The sequence below is a fragment of the Panthera tigris genome, chromosome B4, assembly GCF_018350195.1.
Source record: "Panthera tigris isolate Pti1 chromosome B4, P.tigris_Pti1_mat1.1, whole genome shotgun sequence".
NCBI lineage: Eukaryota > Metazoa > Chordata > Mammalia > Carnivora > Felidae > Panthera > Panthera tigris.
Window position 1 is genome coordinate 65,231,126 of NC_056666.1, and position 16,909 is coordinate 65,248,034.

General features: G+C 37.4%; 1 pseudogene; it reads left to right on the forward strand.

Annotated features, from left to right (window-relative positions):
* The first annotated feature begins 612 nt into the window (after nt 1-612).
* LOC122240522 lies at nt 613-3,784 on the forward strand (annotated as a pseudogene).
* The last annotated feature ends 13,125 nt before the right edge of the window (nt 3,785-16,909 follow it).

The following is a 16,909-nucleotide window of genomic DNA, read 5'->3' on the forward strand; positions in this document are numbered from 1 at the left end:
AAATTAAAAACAACACAAAGAAATCATATAAAGAATGTCAGATTCTAGGTGTGTTTTGGTCTGGTTGTTGAAAGAAGTTTGATAGATTGGAGAAAAAAAGTAAAGACAATAAAAGAAATAAAGTGGGAAAAGGGGGGGGAAAGGAAAACATTTGAAAATTTGAAAAAATGAATACAATAGAATAAAATTAAATGATGAAAGTAAAATAGAATTTTAAAAACTTATAAAAAAGTTAAAACTATGGTAGAAAAAATATTAAAGAAAAATCTTTTTAATAACAATGGAAAATAAAAATAATTTTTTTTCTTTTTCTGTATTTAAGAATAAGAAAAGAAAAAGAAAAAAAATTGAATGAAAGGACCAGCAAACAGAATGAAATACAATTGAAATTACATCCAGTTTCCTGTAGAAGTCAAACCATGAAGCACTTTATAGTCCATAAACTAAGTAGGCAGAGAGACTTGTCATGTTCCTCAAGCGGGACAGTTGGGCTCAGTTGGGCAAGGCTTAGTGTAATGGCTCCAATCTCCACTAGATGGCGCTGCTTAGCTTCCTGGGGTGGATTGTTGTGGCTCCTATAGAGGTGCATGTGCATGCACTGGAGGGGTGAAAATGGCGTCACCTACATACCCAGTCTCCAGTGTCAGAACTCTGTGCTCTCCCCGACCAGTAACCAAGCACCCCCTTTGTATCTGGCTTTCTTACTCTCCCCGCTTTTACACTGTCCATGACCAATCCATCAAGTTGCCAGGTGGCACCTCCCTCCTGAGTTCTATCTCAGATGCGGCTGTGAGATGTCCCTCACTTCTGAGGGACTGGGGATTTGACCCACTCAGACCCTCTGGGGGAGGGTGTTGCTGAGCAATGGCTGGTGCCGGCCTGCCTCCAGGAACGTTCTCGAGACTGTGCTGCTGCCGATGCCCAGAGACCCTGGCTGGGTGCCAGCCCACCCTAGAAAAAGTTCATGCAATCTTGTATCAGCAGTGTTTCAGGGATTATGGTAAATCACAACACACACCTGGCTCCAGGCTTAACCTTTAACACCCTTGTTCCAACACCAGTGAATGTGGTTGTTTTCTGGGATCCACTGGGACCTTTGTGGATGGGGTGGCTGCACAGCCTCTATCAAATGTCCTCCCAGCAGGGGAACTGCCACTCACCTTGTAGGCTGTAGACCCCTCAGACCTCACTTTCTGCTCTTGGGGATTCGCCCTTCCCACCAGAGCACCACCAGTTATCCAGCTGCGGAGTTTCGGACTCTGCACTGTCCCTGTTTATAGAGTCTTAATGGAATTTAAACTCTCCTTTCTCCTTTATCCCTTTTTTGTTCAGACCCTTGTGACTGTTTCCACTTTTTCTTTTTCTCCCCTGCTGCTTTTGGGGGGGGTGTGTTTCCCGTATTCTCCACCTGCCCCCCATCTCTGTCCTCTCTCTGCAAGCAAAACCAGCTCCCTGCTCTCCGCGGCTTCTCTCTCCCCCAGTTCACCTCTCTGTGCTGTGTACCTGCCAAGTTCTGTGGTTCAAGTTGTGCAGATTGTTGTGTTAATCCTCAAATCAGTTTTCTAGGTGTACAAGATGGCTTAGTGTTAATCTGGTTGCATTTCAGGGATAAGAGATGCAAAAAAAACACTTCCATGCTGTTTCTCTATCTTGGCCCCTCCCCTTATCAGATTTTTAGCTGCATTAAAATATTGGTGCCTTAACAAGGAGGACAGAATCTAAATTGATTTCTTTGCTTCTAGATGAAAGATAGAAGCAGACTGTAATTTCCCTCTGACACATAAATCAGCTATGCTTTTTTAAAGTTCTACCTGTAAGGCTGATGGAGGCTCAGCCCTGGAAGGACAAAATTTTGACTATATCTTTGCTTTCAAAACCAAATAAGATAATGAAGTGGGCCAAAACTCTACACTCTTTGCCAGAACTTCTCACTGGATGGTCTGCATGCCAGCTACATCAGAATTAACCTAAGTGCTAAACAGATTTCTTGGCCCTTACTACCAGATCAACTAAATCAAAATCTCTGCAGGCTTATCCGATATACATTACTATTTGAAAACCACTGCTCAATGAAAGGCAATCATTCATTAATTCACTTATGTGTTCATCTGTGCCTTCAGTTAACAGAGAATTTTGGAATGCCTCCTACACAAGGAAACTGTGCTAGTCATGGAAGAGGAAACAGAATTAAGACACAGTGACTGGCTAGTCACATTTATATTTTAACAGAGGAGATTAGAAATATATACAACTGACTATAATACTGTGAAAAGCCTAAAACACATAGGATTCTATAGATCTTATAGAGTGTTTTGACATGTGTTATTTCATTTTAATGCAATATCCTGCATTGCACTTATTAGGCTTACTTTGTCAATGTTTTTATGCCCATGAGACCGTTAATTCCCTGAGTAGGGGCCTCAACTTAGTTGCCTGGATATGTCTTAGACAAAGAATAGTAGGGCTCACGCATCCAAATTTGAAGTTTGTTAAACTGAATAAAAGGTATTATTATGCCCTATAGTACAGGCAACTTCAATATGCTGAAAAAATTCTCCAGTTCCACCACGTTATAAAGATATTATTTTATCTCCTTATTCCTCTCATGTCCTCATATATTTTCCCAAAATTATTGTGGTATAAACTTCATTCAAATCCAATCACTTTTTGACCATTTAACATATTTTATATTTTGTGTTAAGTGCTTGAGATAGTCAAATAAATGACATACTCTCTGCTTAGAAGGGTGTTGTATGCTAATGAGGGAAACAGACACATAAGTAAATTAATATTATTTAATGTGAAAAGCCCTATGATAAATTATAGTAAAAAAACACTTCAAAAACAGAAACACTGAACAATCATTTAAATCCATGGGGAGTGGCAGTCAAGTTATATTTCACTATTTTATTTTATTTTTATTTTAATGCACATTCAATTCATTTTTCAACATTCTTTCCAGCATCAGATACAAGTTTATATAAAAAAGATCATATTGCTCTTTTTTTGTGGTACCTCAAAGGCAGTAAGCTGCTTTAGGACGAAGCTGAACATCTCTTGCTCAGCTACTGGCTGCCAAAAGCTCATAGAAGTGGATGATGAACACAAACCTCATACCTTTTATAACAAGGGTATGGCCACAGAAGTTGCTGCTGATGCTCTCGATGAAAAATGGAAGGGTTATGTGGTCCAAATAAGTGGTGGCAATGACAAGCAAGGCTTCCCCATGAAGCAGGGTGTCTTGACCCCGGTCATGTCCACCTGCTGCTGAGTAAGGGGCATTCCTGCTACCGACTAAGGAAGACTAGAGAAAGAAAGTGCAGATCTGTTTGGGGTTGCATTGTGGATGCCAATCTCAGAGTTCTCAATTTGGTTATTGTAAAAAAAAGGGGGGGGTGAGAAGGATATTCCTGGAGTCACTAATACTACTGTGTCTTGCCACCTGGGGCCCAAAAGAATGAGAGGAATCTGCAAACTTTTCTAAAGAAATGATGTCCACCAGTATGTTGTGAGAAAGCCCCTAAACTAAGACGGCAAGAAACTAGAGCCAAAATGGCCAAGATTCAGCATCTTGTTTCTTCATGTGTCCTCTGACACAAACATCAGTGTATTGCTCTGAAGAAGCAGCATACTAAGAAAAATAAGGAAGGGGTTGCAGAATATGCTAAACTTTTTGGCAAAGAAAATGAAAGAAGCCAAGGAAAGATGCCAGGAACAGATTGTCAAGAGATGGAGGTGGTATCTGAGAGCTTCTACCTCTAAGCCTGAGTCCAGTCAAAAATGAGATTTTCTAAGAGTAACAAATAAATAAGATCAGACATCAAAAAGAAAAAAAAGACCAAATTACATATGCTCTTTCAGTAGAAACATGGTTCTAAAAATAGCTTTTTCTTTATTTTCTATCATCCTCTTCCATTCATTCCAAGGTAACCAGTGTTAATTAAATTCCATGCTTTTGTTTTTAAGGGACAGACTCTGCAGTGGGATGGGAATGCCAGATTGAAGACTGTGTGTACTGTCAAAGCAAAAACTGCACTGGACAAAGTTAATCGGATGCTGAAAACTTTATTCAAGGCTATTGCAATAGGGGAGACAGAACATAACTAAGTTATCTCAATTCTACTGAAACAAAGTGAGTTTTCAAGAGCTGGGATTAGACTAAAGAAATCACAGGCCATCTTTGTTGGCTAATTAGCTTTACCCAAAGGAAAAGTAAACAGTCTTCATATCTTCCTGACAGGACACAGTTTTACAACTTGAAGCAAGGCATTCACTGAACTTAGGCTCCTACCACCCCCCCAGACATTAGGGGATGGGGGTATTATCTTCCTAGATGAGTACATTTCAAAAGGATGGCTCCCAGGTCCTTGAGAAAGATAGGCCTGGGTTGTGAAATTGGCAAAAGACTTTTGAAAGGACTCACGTCTCAAAGGGATGGAGAAAGAATTTACAGTTACTAGTTTTCTAAAGTAAGTGCTCTAAGAGAGATTTTCTAAAGTAAATCCTCTCTAAGAGAGGAGGAACCTCAGTGGTGTAGGCCATCCGGATTCTGTAAGGGCCATGGTAAGAAGGAGGTCAGGGACCAGGAGATAGGAAGAAGCCTGTCTATAAAGGTCAAACTGAGGGAAATATCAAGGCCATCTTAGCCAGTAGATTTAATTTTAATGGCTATCGCCAGATTGATTATTTTATCAAAGACCTATAACAGTTGATATTTTACCACTTCTCCCTTCTCAACATTAGAAATACAACTGACTTTGTTTTTACATTGTGATAGGTTAAAAAGTGACACTTTATTATTGTTTGAACTTTTATTTTCCTGCCTACTAAGAAGACTGAGTATCTTCTCACTGTTTAATTAGATGTTTCTTATAAATTTCATATCTGTCCATTTTGTCTTCTTTTTGGTTGGCCTTTTTATTTTTGTTAATATTTTTTTTAATGTATTGTTTGTTTATGGACTTTTATTATGTTTGCCATATAACTATTGGTTATTTTGGTTAAAATATTTTTTTGAGTAATTGCCTGGGGTCAGGGTGAGGGGAAAGGATTAACTGCAAAAGAGCAAGAAGGAATGTTTTAGGATGATGGAATGCTCTGTATCTTAGTTGTGGTGAGGCTTACATTTCTCAAAACACCTCAAATTGCACACTTAAACTAGCTAAATTTTATATGTAAATGATGCCTCCATAAACTTGGGGGAGAGAAATTAGAAAAAAAACTCCATAGCAAACGGTACAGTTAAGGTTTGTGTATTTCATTGTATGCAAATTTTATATCAAAAGAAAACCCTAGCAAATATTGAATTCTAGTTAACAATTTACACGTTGAAATATTTAAGGAATATGTTGATGCCTTCAAGTTCCTTTGAAATTCATTGAAAATAAGATGAATTAATGAATAGATAAAAGGACAGATAGATATTGACAAAAATGTCTTATCATTTATATAAATTATAAATGTTGATATAACAATTGTTAATGGGAGGTCTACGTGGTGAGTACATGACTATTTAGCAACATCTTGTAACTTTGCTGGAGGCTTGATAACTTTCATAATAAATGTTTACAATAAAAATATATTCTGAACACCTAGGTTGCTATATAGTATACTAAAATTCCTTCTAAAATTTTACTGCTTCATACAGTAGAATTATAAGATGACCCTCAAGATTCCTATCCCCTGATATTCATTCATCTTCTTCCATTTATTCTTCAACAAGAATCTAGTTACTGCTGTGAAGAGATTTTGTAAATGTAATTAGCATCCCAAATCAGTTAATTTTCAGAAAGGGTAATTATCCTTAGTGAGGCTAATCAAATGTATCCTTTTAAGGCTTTTTCTGACTCCAGTGTTAGCTCAGTTGTGAAGCAGTGTCACCAGGACTCATTGTTCTGCTTCACCATCTTTGGTGTATTGCTTGATCTTGTAAAAGGATTAAAGTAGACATAATAGAGCAAAATCTTTTGTCTTCTTGCTCTTTTCCTCCTCTTTCTTTCACTTTCTATTTATGTATTTAGTTAGCAAGTTCCTTCCTTCTCTCTCCTTAAAATTAAGTAATAGAGAAACTTCAAGGCTTATAAAAATAGCTCTCAAAAGCACTCTTCTTGGATTTCATCAGTGATTCCAATGAAGAGGCAATAAAGAAGAGAAGAAGAGGAGGAGGAGGAGGAGGAAGAGGAAGGAGGAGGAGGGAGGAGGAGGAGGAGGAGGAGGAGGAGAATCTCCAATCAATCCAGTGAAAACTGCTACCTGACCCAAAGCACCAGGACCCATACCTCTTCTTCTGAGTCCACAAAACTACCCCACATTGACTTAGGGAGTTAGCCACCCTTCAGATGCTCCCTCATACTTACCAGATGAATAAAGTATCTGAACTCTATTTGAGTTACTTAAACTATTTTTTCATTGACAGTCTTTAGGCTTATCACTTTATAGTTGTAAGATGGTTGTTACATTTTCTGGAAGGGCATGGAGTGACAATGTCCATGGGCAGAGGAAGTTTTTCTCCTGTGTTTATTTTAAGGAAGAAATTATATCCCAGAGACTGAGTCAGATTTCTCCCTCAGATGCCAGTGGCCAGGACTGAGTCACATTCTGATGTCCTACTGCAATGGAAGCAAGCAAAGTGACTGTTCAATATTTTTAGCTGCTCTAATGGGAGGTAAGTCAGCAAGAAAGAAATCCTGGGGAGGGAAGAATGGCTGTAGAGTATATAGCCAACAGTGCATAGCACCACATTTTCCCCAAATATTATTGAATATGTCGTATTATTTCAAGTTAGTATGTTCAATATTTCAAGTGTACAGACAAATTTTATGCCACTCTTTCCTAATATTTTGATTGCAATTAGAAGAGATCTCAAGTAAAGCAAAACTGTGTTAGCATACTTTAAATAATAGACTCTTTTCCTGTTTGAAAATCAGCTTGAAGAAAGCCATAGAGAAGTTCTTCATAAGAAATGTAAGTGCTGACATATAGTTGTTGGAGCAAAACAATCAGCATCAATACAAATAAAACACATTATCAAAAGTGAGACAAAATGGTTAATTTGTATGTTAATATGATTAATAGTAAGGGCCATGTGCTAGCCCTGAAACCAAACTAGGAAACCAGAACAATGTCTCCTGCTGTATGTCCTCCATTGTTCAAGGATGTGTTTCTGTTCAGGTCGATATCCATGATAGGTACATTGCTAGTGAAATAAGCAGGGTTGCTAAGCAACGGGGCGGGGGGGATGATGTTGGAGAAAGCCATCTCTTTCAAGCAATAGCTGACAAGAGAGCTGTTGCTAAGTGTCGTTTAACATGCATAAAAACTGAACCTTGTCATCATCTGCAGTTAAGTGTGTCATGGCGCTCGGCACTGCTAACGTTTTTCAAGTTGAATAAAAGGTAAGGAAGAGGATGAAATACAGGCCCTTCCGTCATGCTGCAGGTGGCTCAAAGAGGACAGTCAATTGATGATTCCCACATGTTTGTGTATTCTGAGGTATAAATTGTCAATCAGTAATCATATTATTGGGGTTTTTTCCCAATAATATGGCCTCTTCCTATTTTTTTTTCTCTTTGGTCCATATTTACAAAACATATGTCTGATAAAGGACTGGTATTTGGAATATATAAAGAACCCACAAAACTGAATAAGGAAATAAACAGCCTAATTAAAAATAGGCAAAAATATTTAACAAATATTTCACCAAAAAGATTAAAATTTTAAATACGGATGGCAAACAAATATATGAAAAGAAGCTCAACATCAGTAATCATTAGAGAAACCCAAACTAAAGCCACAGTGGCATACCTCTTCACACCTATTGCAGTGGCTAAACAAACCAAGACAAGAACAACCAAAACCCCCAAACTTGAAAATACCAAGAATTACTGAAGGTGTAGTGTAACTGGAACCTTCATACAGTTTTGGTAGAATGTAAAATGGTACTATCATTCTGGAAAACAGTTTGGGAATTTTCTTATAAAGTTAAAGAAGATGCTTTTAACAATTCAGCAATTCTGCTTCTAGATATTACTCAAAAGAATATTTTATGTCCTCCCAAGTACATGCTTGTAAATATTTCCAACTAGTTTTATTCTTAACATTCCAGAAATGAAAATAATTTAAATATCTATCAACTGCTGAATGGAAATACAAACTGATAAATGCATCCTACTCAGAAATTCAAAAGAACACACTACTGATAAATGCGACAGTATAGATAAATCTCCAATGCATTGTACTAAGTGTAAAAAAGCCAAACAAAAACAAAAACAAAAACAAAAACAAAAAAAGGCTTCATACCATATACTTTCATTTTCATGATAGTTTAGAAAGTTTAAAACCACAAGGGACAGAAAACCAATCAATAGTTGCCAGGGTCCGAGGGTAAGAGGAGGGGCATGAGAGAGCTTTTTGTGGTGCTAGAAATGTTCTATATGTTGATTGTGATGGTGATTATGTGACTGTGTACATTTTCAAAATTCAAAAATCTCTACACTTCAAAAGGGCTAATTTACTTACTGCAACAATATTAAACCTTAATAATCCTGACTCCATAAAGTGACAAGAGTAAAACTCAGGTACAGTCATTTACTCTCACGGAGCTATGGGTCATCTGGGGAAGTTTTGCCTCAGGTTGGTATTACTAATAGAGTTCTGCTTCTTACTGCTCACTCTCTTGGGACCAATGGACTATCTAGGTCATGATTCTTATAATGGGGCTGGCATTTTAAAGCCCTTGCTTTCATAAGGTCTTCCAACATCTCACTTGGAGAGCCCAAAGTCAAGGATAAGGTATCCAACTGGTGAAACTTCACTCTTACCTGTATCTTCCTATCCCTGGAAGAGTGGAGAGTTGAAGTCAATACTACATCTATGATAGTACCCCAAAAAATTGGTCATGCATAATTTTAAGGAGCTTTTGGTGAGTCAGGGTTATCATGGAAAATTAGAGGAAGGTGGCATTAGCTTCTTTCCCACAAACACACTAGCAGTTATAATGAAAGCAAATCTCAGAGCAAATTTTATCACATACCAACATTTATGGAATGAATATTCTTTAGAAGAAGGAAGAAAATATTTCATATGACCTGTTCCATCAGTTTGATAAATGCCCATCTCTCTCTCTCTCTGTCTCTCTCTCTTTAGGCACTGACCCGATCTTGCATGAATAGCTGACTTAAGGCAAGTATAATTATATTCTATATGCAAAATTCTACACACTTAGAGTTGGCTTATAATTATCATCAGCAACCAAAATCCTCCATGCCAATAGATGGAGAAAGGATTCTTTCAAAACTGTCTTCAGCACCCCTCTCAGGCACACAGGCTGCAGGATTTGCTAGCTGCATATATCCTGCTCGATTAATGTGGAGAGTGTGTCTAAAATGTTCTAGCTAATCTTCTTATCTTTATTTTCATTGATTTTGCCAATGAGATCCCACTTCCAACATTCATTATGCGAACCAGCAAACCACTAATTTCAGCAGTGAGTCCCTGTATCAAAAATTCAATTGTTCAATGTATGGCCTTAAAATAATGCAGTACATGTACCTCAAAAGTAGCTGCTTCTAAAATGGAGCGGTTCTAATTAAAGGCTAAGTGACAATGCCAGAGATGTGAATCCCTGATTACAACTATTGACAACACCTAACATGTAGATTGCCTGACAGTAATTAATACATGTAAAATACCACGATGCTATGCTGCAGTATCTAAAAGCAAATCGCCCAGGAGAAATGTGTAAGTGTTTATAGCAACATTATTCAAAAATACCCTAAACGCCCAACAAGAGAGTGGGTAAAAAAATCATGCAGTGTTCCAATAATGGAATACTACAAAACAACAAATGGCATAAAGCCATGGGTGTATCACAAATGTTATGATGAATGAAATAAACCAGGCACAAGAAAGTAAATACTACTTGCCTGGTTCCATTTCCAGGGAGTTCAAAAATTGGCAAAGCTTTCATGTGGTGATAAAGCTCCTGTGTGGTTGGGCTGGAGTGGCACTGATGCAAAGCAAGAATGAGAAAATCTTCTGGGTGATGGAGATTTTCTCTATCTGAATGTGAGTGACTGCATTAAAGGTGTATACATGTATAAAAATCAAGAAGTACCAATGATCTGTGTCCTATATGCACCTCATTGTATACAATTTTTTAAAGTTTATTTTTATTTATTTTTGAGAAAGAGAGATAGAGAGTGAGCAGGGGAAGGTCAGAGAGAGAGGCAGACAGAATCCCAAGCAAGCTCATGCTGTCAGTGCAGACCCCAATGTGGGGCTCAAACTCACAAACCATGAGATCATGACATGACCCAAAATCAAGAGTTGGACATTTAACTGACTGAGCCACCCAGGTGCCCCAACATTTTATACCTTAACTTAAACATGAGTGACCAAAAACAATTAAATGAACTACAGTCATAATATTAGTATAAAACTTAATTCTGGTTTCAGTGGCCCCAAATATGTACAGTAAGTTATAAACTATGAGTGGCAAAGGAGATAGAGAAGTATCTAGTTATCACTTCAGAAACACACTCTGGAATTCACACGAATTATGGAAAATTGTTCTCATTACCCACCACCAAGACTCCTGCTTACCTCTGCCTCATGTTTGGGCACATTTCTCTCCAATGACCTGCTAAGTACCGGTATAAATATAGACTTCTTGGTAGCTATACATCCATCCTCAAACCTCATCTTCATCAGAATTGTTACTTCAAGCTCTGTGTTCTTGTAGTGATTTTTTTAACATAATTTTATCAGGGTAATTATTTTATGTGAGATATTTCTTTCCAGACTGTTTCCTCCCTCAAAAGATTTATGGAGGTGTGGAACTGTGTCTGATGTGGAATTTTTATTCCCAGAAACAGAGAATGCCTGCACATAGGAGAGCCTGTTTGCTTGTATTTAAAGAAGGAATCATTTCTTCTTCCACCTTTCCAAAGGTGACAGGAAGTGTCTTTGAGGTTATGAGTCCACCCTCTATGTTCTACAGTGAGAAAGAACTGAGCTTTTGTTTTTCTATTATCTTTACTTTGGTTATCAGTATTTTCACTGTACCATGGTAGGAGTCAATAGGCTATTTCTTTGTCTCTATCAGATCTGTGCAATTTTTGGTTTTACGGTGACTGCCTAACATCAGTCTTCATCAACTGCCTGAATAGCAGCAATGGCCTCCTACTTAGTCGCTCTGTATCTAATTTACCCCTAACTCCCCTAGTCCTCATGAGCTCCACAAACCAGATTTCACTACCACAGACCAAAGGATCTTTCTATAGTGCTAGCTGAGCATTCTGGACTAAGTGACCTTCCTTTTTATTCTCAGAGCAGCACTCGTAATAACATATCATAATTTCTGGTTTGCATGTCTATTTTCAGCACTACATTTCAGGGGAGGGACTTTGTTTTCTTTAATATTCTATACCTAACATCTAGGACAAGGCTAATACAGAGTAGATGCTCATGAGTTAAATAAGTGAATAAATAAAAAGGCTTTATATTTTTCCACATGCAATCAGTTCTCCCTGTCACCTAGATCTTTATAGAGAAGTCTTCTGAATCACTTCTACATCATTTAGTCCCTTTATTGTATGTATGTGTGTGTGTGTGTATAAAATATTTTTCATGTGTTAAAACCCATGCATAAATTGATCTAAACCTTTCATTTGTTAGTACATAATTTTATCAATTATTTCTGTGTCACTTTGTATTCAAGCTTGTTCTTCCAAATATGTTAAAAGCTTTTTGGAGGGGAACAATTTATCCATTGTGCCTTTTACATATTCTTACATACATATCATACTTAGTAAAATACTACACACAATAATCACATATTACTTCAATAATTACTGTAACTACCAAAGGCTTACTTTTATCCTAAATTTGGCCAATTGCTATTTAAGTAAAGTTTAACTTACAAAATTAAATTTAAAATTGTATAAAACAGAAGTTTACACATACTACACACTTCTAATCTACCAGGTGATTCCCCCCAGCCATGCACATCCAAAATAGAACACACAAAATGTCATCTTTTCCCACAAGAATCTCATAATTTAAAGAAGAAAACAGCCAACCACAAAGGACTTAATGTGATGGAGTGTACATCTGGGTGACACGTTCTCATTTCCATGTTAGTGGATTGTTTGATGGTCGATTTACCACAGATGTTGAAACTACATTCAGAGTATGAATGACTCTCCTTCTAAACAAGAATATTATGGAACACTATTTGGTTGATCTGTAGAAAGAAACAACAATTCTTGTAACTTAACATTTTCCATGGCACACCATTTATAGTTCAATACTGAAACCCTGGAAAGAGTAATGATATGTTTGCCAGGTACACTGAGTTACTTGAAAATAAGGATTGCATAACCACAAGACATGATGAATACAGCAACATCAGAAAAGGTATTTCTAAAATCTAATTTCAGGAAAAATACTATTCTTTCATTATCTTAATGAAACTTGAGTAGCCCCTGCAGATCTAAGTGCAAACCACTTTTTTTTTTTTCTAAAAATAAAATGTTTCTTTGACTTAGCTGTATTCTTTAAAAGGATTTAGGAGAGGGCATGCTAGTCAGAAGCTTAGAGCAAGAAAAAGTAGAAGCCACAGAATGTCATGACTGAAAGAAATAATGGTATAGAATCTTCTTAAACATTTTTTACTTATAAAAGAAACATTTCATAGTGGCTGTCAAATAACAGATAAAAGTTTGGAAACACGAATAACTTGTGCTTCCTCAAAAATAGCCATAGATCTTTCATCAACTTCTACAGCAACCATTCCATAGAATTTTGTTGGAATTACACTTTCATTTACAATAGCACATTAGCCATCATATATTTTCACATACCCAACATATACACATTTTTTAAATATATATGAAATTTCTTGTCAAATTGGTTTCCATACAACACCCAGTGATTATCCCAAAAGATGCCCTCTTCAATACCCATCACTTACCCTCCCCTCCCTCCCACCCCCCATCAGCTCTCAGTTTGTTCTCAGTTTTTAAGAGTCTCTTATGATTTGGCTCTCTCCCACTCTAACCTCTCTCTTTTTTTTTTTGCCTTCCCCTCTCCCATGGGTTTCTGTTAAGTTTCTCAGGATCCACCTAAGAGTGAAAACATATGGTATCTGTCTTTCTCTGTATGGCTTATTTCACTGAGCATCACACTCTCCAGTTCCGTCCACGTTGCTACAAAGGGCCATATTTCATTCTTTCTCATTGCCACGTAGTACTCCATTGTGTATATAAACCACAATTTCTTTATCCATTCATCAGTTGATGGACATTTAGGCTCTTTCCATAATTTGGCTATTGTTGAGAGTGCTGCTATAAACATTGGGGTACAAGTGCCCCTATGCATCAGTACTCCTGTATCCCTTGGGTGAATTCCTAGCAGTGCTACTGCTGGGTCATAAGGTAGATCCATTTTTAATTTTTGAGGAAACTCCACACTGTTTTCCAGAGCGGCTGCACCAGTTTGCATTCCCACCAACAGTGCAAGAGGGTTCCCGTTTCTCCACATCCTCTCCAGCATCTATAGTCTCCTGATTTGTTCCTTTTGGCCACTCTGACTGGCGTGAGGTGATATCTGAGTGTGGTTTTGATTTGTATTTCCCTGATGAGGAGCGACGTTGAGCATCTTTTCATGTGCCTGTTGGCCATCCGGATGTCTTCTTTAGAGAAGTGTCTATTCATGTTTTCTGCCCATTTCTTCACTGGGTTATTTGTTTTTCGGGTGTGGAGTTTGATGAGCTCTTTATAGATTTTGGATACTAGCCCTTTGTCCGATATGTCATTTGCAAATATCTTTTCCCATTCCGTTGGTTGCCTTTTAGTTTTGTTGGTTGTTTCCTTTGCTGTGAAGAAGCTTTTTATCTTCATAAGGTCCCAGTAATTCACTTTTGCTTTTAATTCCCTTGCCTTTGGGGTTGTGTCGAGTAAGAGATTGCTACGGCTGAGGTCAGAGAGGTCTTTTCCTGCTTTCTCCTCTAAGGTTTTGATGGTTTCCTGTCTCACATTCAGGTCCTTCATCCATTTTGAGTTTATTTTTGTGAATGGTGTGAGAAAGTGGTCTAGTTTCAACCCTCTGCATGTTGCTGTCCAGTTCTCCCAGCACCATTTGTTAAAGAGACTGTCTTTTTTCCATTGGATGTTCTTTCCTGCTTTGTCAAAGATGAGTTGGCCATACATTTGTGGGTCTAGTTCTGGGGTTTCTATTCTATTCCATTGGTCTATGTGTCTGTTTTTGTGCCAATACCATGCTGTCTTGATGATGACAGCTTTGTAGGAGAGGTTAAAGTCTGGGATTGTGATGCCTCCTGCTTTGGTCTTCTTCTTCAAAATTACTTTGGCTATTCGGGGCCTTTTGTGGTTCCAGATGAATTTTAGGATTGCTTGTTCTAGCTTCGAGAAGAATGCTCGTGCAGTTTTGATTGGGATTACATTGAATGTGTAGATAGCTTTGGGTAGAATTGACATTTTGACAATATTTATTCTTCCAATCCATGAGCACGGAATGTTTTTCCATTTCTTTATATCTTCTTCAATTTCCTTCATAAGCTTTCTATAGTTTTCAGCATACAGATCTTTTACATCTTTGGTTAGGTTTATTCCTAGGTATTTTATGCTTCTTGGTGCAATTGTGAATGGGATCCGTTTCTTTATTTGTCTTTCTGTTGCTTCATTGTTAGTGTATAAGAATGCAACTATTTCTGTACATTGATTTTGTATCCTGCCACTTTGCTGAATTCATGTATCAGTTCTAGCAGACTTTTGGTGGAGTTTCTCAGGTTTTCCATGTATAATATCATGTGATCTGCAAAAAGTGAAAGCTTAGCTTCATCTTTGCCAATTTTGATGCCTTTGATTTCCTTTTGTTGTCTGATTGCTGATGCTAGAACTTCCAAAACTGTTAAACAACAGCGGTGAAAGTGGACATCCCTGTCGTGTTCCTGATCTCAGGGAAAAAGCTCTCAGTTTTTTCCCCATTGAGGATGATGTTAGCTGTGGGCTTTTCATAAATGGCTTTGATGATGTTTAAGTATGTTCCTTCTATCCCGACTTTCTCAAGGGTTTTTATTAAGAAAGGATGTTGAATTTTGCCAAATGCCTTTTCTGCATCAATTGACAGGATCATATGGTTCTTATCTTTTATTTTATTAATGTGATGTATCACATTGATTGATTTGTGAATGTTGAACCAGCCCTGCATCCCAGGAATGAATCCCACTTGATCATGGTTAATAATTCTTTTTATAAGCTGTTGAATTTGATTTGCTAGTATCTTATTGAGAATTTTTGCATCTATATTCATCAGAGATATTGGCCTGTAATTCTCTTTTTTGCTGGATCTTTGTCTGGTTTAGGAATCAAAGTAAGACTGGCTTCATAGAATGAGTCTGGAAGTTTTTCTTCCCTTTCTATTTTTTGGAATAGCTTGAGAAGGATAGGTATTATCTCTGCTTTAAACGTCTGGTAGAACTCCCCTGGGAAGCCATCTGGTCCTGGACTCTTATTTGTTGGGAGATTTTTGATAACCGATTCAATTTCTTCGCTGGTTATGGGTCTGCTCAAGCTTTCTCTTTCCTCCTGATTGAGTTTTGGAAGTGCGTGGGTATTTAGGAATTTGTCCATTTCTTCCAGGTTGTCCAGTTTGTTGGCATATACTTTTTCATAGTATTCCCTGATAATTGCTTGTATTTCTGAGGGATTGGTTGTAATCATTCCATTTTCATTCATGATTTTATCTATTTGGGTCATCTCCCTTTCCTTTTTGAGAAGCCTGGCTAGAGGTTTATCAATTTTGTTTATTTTTTCAAAAAACCAACTCTTGGTTTCATTGATCTGCTCTACTGTTTTTTTAGATTCTAAAGTGTTTATTTCTGCTCTGATCTTTATTATTTCTCTTTTTCTGCTGGGTTTGGGGTGTCTTTGCTGTTCTGCTTCTATTTCCTTTAGGTGTGCTGTTAGATTTTGTATTTGGGATTTTTCTTGTTTCTTGAGATAGGCCTGGATTGCAATGTATTTTCCTCTCAGGACTGCCTTCGCTGCATCCCAAAGCATTTGGATTGTTGTATTTTCATTTTCGTTTGTTTCCATATATTTTTTTAATTTCTTCTCTAATTGCCTGATTGACCCATTCATTCTTTAGTAGGGTATTCTTTAACCTCCATGCTTTTGGAGGTTTTCCAGACGTTTTCCTGTGGTTGATTTCAAGATTCATAGCATTGTGGTCTGAAAGTATGCATGGTATGATCTCAATTCTTGTAAACTTATGAAGGGCTGTTTTGTGATCCAGTATATGATCTATCTTGGAGAATGTTCCATGTGCACTCGAGAAGAAAGTATATTCTGTTGCTTTGGGATGCAGAGTTCTAAATATATCTGTCAAGTCCATCTGATCCAATGTATCATTCAGGGCCCTTGTTTCTTTATTGACCATGTGTCTAGATGATCTATCCATTTCTGTAAGTGGAGTGTTAAAGTCCCCTGCAATTACCGCATTCTTATCAATAAGGTTGCTTATGTTTGTGAGTAATTGTTTTATGTATTTGGGGGCTCCAGTATTTGGTACATAGACATTTATAATTGTTAGCTCTTCCTGATGGATAGACCTTGTAAGTATTATATAATGCCCTTCTTCATCTATTGTTACAGCCTTTAATTTAAAGTCTAGTTTGTCTAAGTATGGCTACTCCAGCTTTCTTTTGGCTTCCAGTAGCTTGATAAATAGTTCTCCATCCCCTCACTCTCAATCTAAAGGAGTCCTCAGATTTAAAATGAGTCTCTTTTAGACAGCAAATAGATGGGTCTTGTTTTTTTTATCCATTCTGATACCCTATTTCTTTTGGTTCACGCATTTAATCCATTTACATTCAGTGTTATTATAG